This window comes from Myotis brandtii, unplaced genomic scaffold (assembly GCF_000412655.1).
Source record: "Myotis brandtii unplaced genomic scaffold, ASM41265v1 scaffold15, whole genome shotgun sequence".
NCBI classification, from domain to species: Eukaryota; Metazoa; Chordata; class Mammalia; order Chiroptera; family Vespertilionidae; genus Myotis; species Myotis brandtii.
The window spans coordinates 504451-510797 of record NW_005355410.1 but is presented as its reverse complement, the minus strand read 5'-3'; positions in this window follow the sequence as shown (position 1 = coordinate 510797).

The following is a 6347-nucleotide window of genomic DNA, read 5'->3' as shown; positions in this document are numbered from 1 at the left end:
GTGATAATGGGAATGATCCAGTAGAAAGAGGAAAATTGACAATATAATAAAGGCAGGAATGAAAATAAAGAAATTGGTTAATAGATATTACAATTGCTCAAATAAGAGGTGGTGAGAGATCAGACAAGGGCTATGATAGTGGAAATGGAGAGAAGTTCACAGATGTATTTTAGAAATAAAAGTATCAAGACTTGCTGATTTATTGGGAGTGGGGTAATAGGAGTAGAAGGTTGGTTGGTGAGGGAATAAAGAAAGGAATCTAAGATCAAGAATCACCTTTAGGTTTTTGGATTGAACAACTAGGCAGATCATAATGTAATTCATAGAAATGGAGGAAAACAGAACAGTTGGGTCTTAGGGAGCAAAATCAATAATTCTGTCATGGATATTCTAATTTTACTATTTTAGTTAGAATTAAGTTTAGCTGAATGCATCAACAATTCCACGATAACAGAGTATTAAACAACAGAGAACATTTTTCCTTTCTCAATGAAGTCTGCAGGTCCAGAGCTGACATGAGACTTTCATGATCATCAGGAACTTAGGCTCTTTCTATCTAGTTACTCTGCTATCCTTATTGTGAAACTTTGTGGTGTTAGATGGATGCTTGACCTGAAGATATCTTGTTCACATCCCAGCCAGCATAAAGGAGAAAGATGAAGTTTCCCCCAGTTCCCTCCAGTGTCACACATGACAGTTTTGCATATTCCTGTGGGCCAAACTTGGATACATGGTCACTCAAGCTGCAAGGGGAGGGGAAGAAACTTTATTCCATCTGCCTGTGCATTTAGATGTAGATCAGGGATTCTATTACTAAGTAAGAAAGGGAGAATGGGAATTGGGAGGCAATTAGGAGACTCTCACATAGACATCCAAGAGAAATTATATAAAGGCAGTTCGATCAGGAGCTACAGAATCAGTTACAGCAAGGGGTATACATTTTGGAGTCATCAACCTTTATAGATAGTATTTAAAATTGTGTGCTTTAGTTTTCTGGTCCTGTCATAAGAAGTTACTATAAACTTAGTGGCTTAAAACAACAAATATTTATTATCTTACAGATTTGTTTCTTATAAATCTGACATAGGCCAAGATCAAAGTGTTGGCAAGGCTATGTTCCTGTTGGAGAAGCTTAGACCTAATTTTCTTTCTGTTTCTAAACATCAACTGTATTCCTTAGCCTGTGGCCCCTTCCTTCATCTGCAAAGTCATAAACTATAAGTTGAGTTCTTCTCATACTGCCATCTGTCTGTGAGAAAGGTTCTCAACTTTTAAGAACTTATGTGATTATATTGGGCTCACTTAGAAAATCCAGGCTGATCTCCATCTCAGGTCCTTAATCTTAGTCACATCTGTAATGTCTTGCTTATCATTTAAGGTAACATATTTACAGGTTTAAGACATGGGCATCTTGGGGGGTCATTAGTCTACCAATTCATAGTACTTTAAAAAGCAAAGGGTATAATAGAGGAGAACAGAGGACCTGGGCCTAGTATGTCAACATTTATATTTTAAATTTAAAAGGTTTGAAATAGGTGAGACACTGGTAAAAAATTCCTTTGAGAAGTGGTCAGACAACTTTTATTTGAGAGTCTGATTTCATAAAATCCAACAGAGAAAAGTATTTCAAGAAAGAGGCTAACTGAGAATTTCACTAATTATGAAATGTCTATTAAAATGAAGGTACAGAAAAGTCTATTGGATTTGGTAACTTGGATTTGTTGGTTACCTTGACTAGAGCAGTTTCACTGAAAGTGTTAACATGTATAAGAGCAACATGATGGCGGTAGGGGAAAAGTTCTGATAATGTAAGGTGGAAGAATATGAATTATAGTGTACCTAAGTGATAAGTGCTATTGAGAACAATAAAGCATGGAAAGGGGGTAGGGATGGGAGTGGATTTGTAAGATTAGATAGTCAGGAAAGACTTCATGGGAAGGTAGTATTTGATCAATGGTTTGAGGTAGGAGAAGTAATGATCCATGTAAATATATGGGGGTGGGGAAATACTGTTCTAGACAGAGAAGATTGTGAGTTTTCTCTATAATGCAAAGGCCTTGAGGTAGGGGTATGAGTGGGGTATTTGAGAAACAACAAGGAGGTCAGTGTGGCTGGAGCAGCATGATTAAGATTGGGGAAACCAGACTGTGGATGGCCTTACATAGACCATAGGAAGGATTTGGCATTTACTCTAAGTCAAATGGGAAGCCATTTCATGATTTGGATAGAAGTGTGCCATGCTTTGATATATATTAAATAGATCATGCTGGCTGTTTTATTGAGAACAGAATAGGATGAGGGTTAAGTAGGGGATAGTATGGAAATAGGACCTAAGTTTCAAGTGAGAGATAATGATGGCTTAGAATAGGGTAGTGGCAATGGGTTTGTGAGAAATGGTCAGATTCTATGTATATTTTGAAAGTAGAGCCAATAGAACTTGCTGATAGGTAGGGACAGGATGTGGCATGTGAGAAAGAGGTGACAAGGATGACTGAGGTTTTAGATCTCTGCAACTGGAAAGATGGTGTTGCTCTTAACTGAAGTGGGGAGGGCTACAAGAAGAGCAAGTTTTGGATGAATATCAGATCAGTTTTGGGCATGTTAAACTTGAGTTGCTTTATGACAAATGAGTAACTATGTCTATAAGATAATTGCATATAAAGGTCTGGAGAAAAATGGAGAGGTTCAGGCTGCAGATATAAATTAGGATATTGACAGTATATAGAAAGTATTGAAAGCCATGAAATAGGATGAGATTTCCCAAGTATCTGAGGAGGAAAGGAAGCATCCAAGGACTGAATCCAGTAGATACCATAACACTTACAGGCAAGGAAGATGAGGAAGAACCAGCAAAGGAGTGGGGTGGGGTGGTGAGAATAAAGAAAAAACAGAGAGTTTGATAACCTGGAAGCCAAGAGAATAAAATATTTCAAGGAAGAGAGTAAATGAAATACCATGAAGCTTTTAAGGATTGTATACTTGAAGAGTGTTTCATTATGTGGGAAATTACTCACAAGTTGTTAAGAAAAGCAGGAAAAAAATGTCTTTAATAGTGTATGATTCAACTTAAAAAACCGATATATGTGTTCCTAAACTAAAAGAAAATGCATTAAAATGTTTACAGCAATCATTTGGGCCAAGGAGTCCTTGGTCATTTTTTTCTTATGTTTTGGATTTTATAAATTTTCTGAAACATGTATGTGTTATATTTATAAACATAGAATATTATTATTTTAAAATATTTAAAATAATTAAAGGAAGCAAGCCAGGGATGATCTTACGTTCTAATCATGATCAGGATATTTTAGTTTCAAGGTGAGATTTTTAAAAATAGCTTGTTCTCCAATATAAATGAACAAGCAAAACAAAAGCAAATTCATAGATACAGAGAACAGACTTATGGTTGCCAGATGGGCTGGGGGTTGGAAGACTGGCTGACAAAGGTGAAGGACTTGAGAAGTACAGATTGGTAGTTACAAAATAGTCATGAGGATGTAAAGTACAGCATAGGAAATATAGTCAATCTATAATAATAAAAATGTAATATGCTAATTAGACTGGACATTCTTCTGGACGAAGCCGGGCCTGCAAGGGCCGAGGCAAGCTGCCACTGTGGCAAGGGCTGAGCCCCTTGCACAAATTTCATGCATCGGGCCTCTAGTAATATAATAAGTATGTATGGTGCCAGTGGTTACTGGAAATATTGGGGGTGGGGAATACTTTGTAAAGTATATGATTATCTAACACTATGCTGTACACCAATATTAACATAAAATAATATTGAATGCAAATAGTAATTGAAAAAATAAAAAGGGAAACAAATAAATAATATGGTCAAAATATATAGCTTGTTCTCTTTAGGCATAGCAGCTGTATTATTTGGGATTATTACTAGCAAATGACAGAAATCCAAGTCAAAGAAGCATCAAAGGAAATTCTCATGTAATTGACAAGTCCATGAATGGATCTGGTATTTCAGGTATGGCTGGATCTAGTGGCTAAAAAGATGCAGACTATAATTCTATCTTTGGAACCTTTCTTTTTGGTTGCCTGATTCTCTTCTTCAGATAGCTTCCCTCATGTAGCAGGGAAAGATGGCTGTTGGCTGTTTCAATTTTCCATAACTGCAGTTTTTAAAACAGGATTTAACTTTATGATAGTCCTTTATCACATGCAGGGAAGACCCTCATTGGACCTATGTGGGCCACATGCCCATCTCTGAACCAGTCACAGTGGATAGGGGGATGTACTCAAATTGGCCAGTCTGGGTCCTGCCACCTGCCCATCCCTGTGGGGAAAGGTCAGGACAATGTGACTGACTACTTCATTGGGACTATATAAAATGGACCCCTTTCCCAAATAAAGATTTTGGTCCAGACTGGTAAAATGATGTATATCTAGTCTAGTCGTGAAAAGTAGTTCTTGGCTTATATATTTTGATGTGTCAGATTGGCTCTGGCACCTGAGTCATACTTGGGTGCTTCAAGAGACATGACATTTATTTCAGAGGCTACTTGGTACATTCTTACTCTGGAGGTAGATATCACTACAATAAATCAGTGACCTAAAAGTGTGTGTTTCCTGAAATATCTAATTTACTACCAGGCATAATCTCAGTTTGGGAGAAATGAATATGTTATTACTTAGATTCTCTTTATAAAGAAAGATGGAAACCCCTTTCTTATAAAAAAAACACAGAACTATTTGAGGAAAAATATTTTTGCTAGTCCCACAGAATGACCCTCATAAAATTTTGCAAAGATATTTGAGCAGGATACAACTTTTGTTCTAGTACCAACTGTGAGCCCGGCCACCCTGTTAGGTGTCTGTGGCATGTGCTGAAGGAATAGTCCAGGCAAATTTACTTCTTATTCCTAGCTAGTGCATGCAGTGAACCAGTCTGGACTATGTGGGTTGTGAGGGTTCTCTTTGATCAAAGCCATGCCTAGCAGCCTATTGGACCCCTCCTTTGTGCCCAATTCTGGTTCCCACTTAACACTGTGGGGACAGTGAGAGCTGAGGAGACTGATAGTTGAGGTACTCTGCAAGAGAGAGAAAACATTTGGGCCAATTTTACCAAGCTAGCACTATGAGAAAAGCAGCATATGGGTGGAAATACATACAGCTGAAAAGCAAAAAATGAGACCTTACTGCTCAGAGGATATACTTTTACCTTTTTGATTCTTTCAAAGATGGCTATATCTTTAGAAATGTGGCCTCATTGTGTCCTTGGTCTTGACCCATATTGGAGCTCCCCCTCCTTTGTAGAGTGGCCACGAAAGAGAAAGGAAGTCCTGACTTTTGACAGGATAGAAAGGGTAAACCATAAACTTGGTTTCTCTTTATTCCAATGGGTTAAATAGACATAGCTCATTCAATATGAATATGAAGTGCTGACTTCCTTAAGAATAGAATAGTATATCAGAAAAGTTAAGTTTCCATCATCATGAGGCCACTTTTAAAATCCAAATTATTGTTCCTTCAGTCCACCCAGTATTGATGCTTCAGGCAGTTAAACCCTCAGGGCCTGTTTAAAATATCTTAAATGGGGTCCCAGAAACTACTGAAAAGAATAAGAACATTACTTCAATTTCATTTCTCCTGAAGCCACACTATACATTGAGATAAAATTATTTTCTGCTTTAATGTCCACCTGAAATTATGCTCACCCATATTCTCCAAGATAAGGTGATATATTCTATATTGCTATACCCATTAAAACTTCCACAATTTTGGAATAAAAAAGATGGTAACATTTTATTTGTAAAAATTATTTGAGCTAGCATATGCCTTCAGATCATGTAGTCAAATATCTCTCCTTTGAAGCACATTGCTATCTCCACATCCCTTCAAATTTATAAAGGAGCTGTAGTCTTAGACCAAAGAGATCAGTCTTATTTCTAACCTTATGTGGAGAGAGAATTTAAGCCAATTAGTCTAATACTGCTTTTGCTTCTTGTTGCCTCACAGTGTCTGTGTTGAGGCCTCTTCCTGCTCTTCTCAAGAAAAGTTTCTCCTTGGTCATGGAAGTACCCTTGTTCCTTGGTGTTCCACAGTAGTTGGTACAGTTATTCATTCATAATTCATTCATACTCATGTGGTGTTCATTGCCCTTGATGTCATTCCTTTGACTGTATTAGGTGACTTGGTTCTAGGGATCTTCCTGCCAGAACCACAAACACTTTGTCTCCAGGACATGTGAGTAGAGGGGTCAAAGGAAAGATTGGACAATGGTATTCAGGAATTTTTAGAGGAGATACATTAATAGAATGAATTAGTTTTTATGTCCTTTTAAGTGTTTTTCAATTTTAATATTACTTGATTCTGTGAATCTAAAATAAAATTAA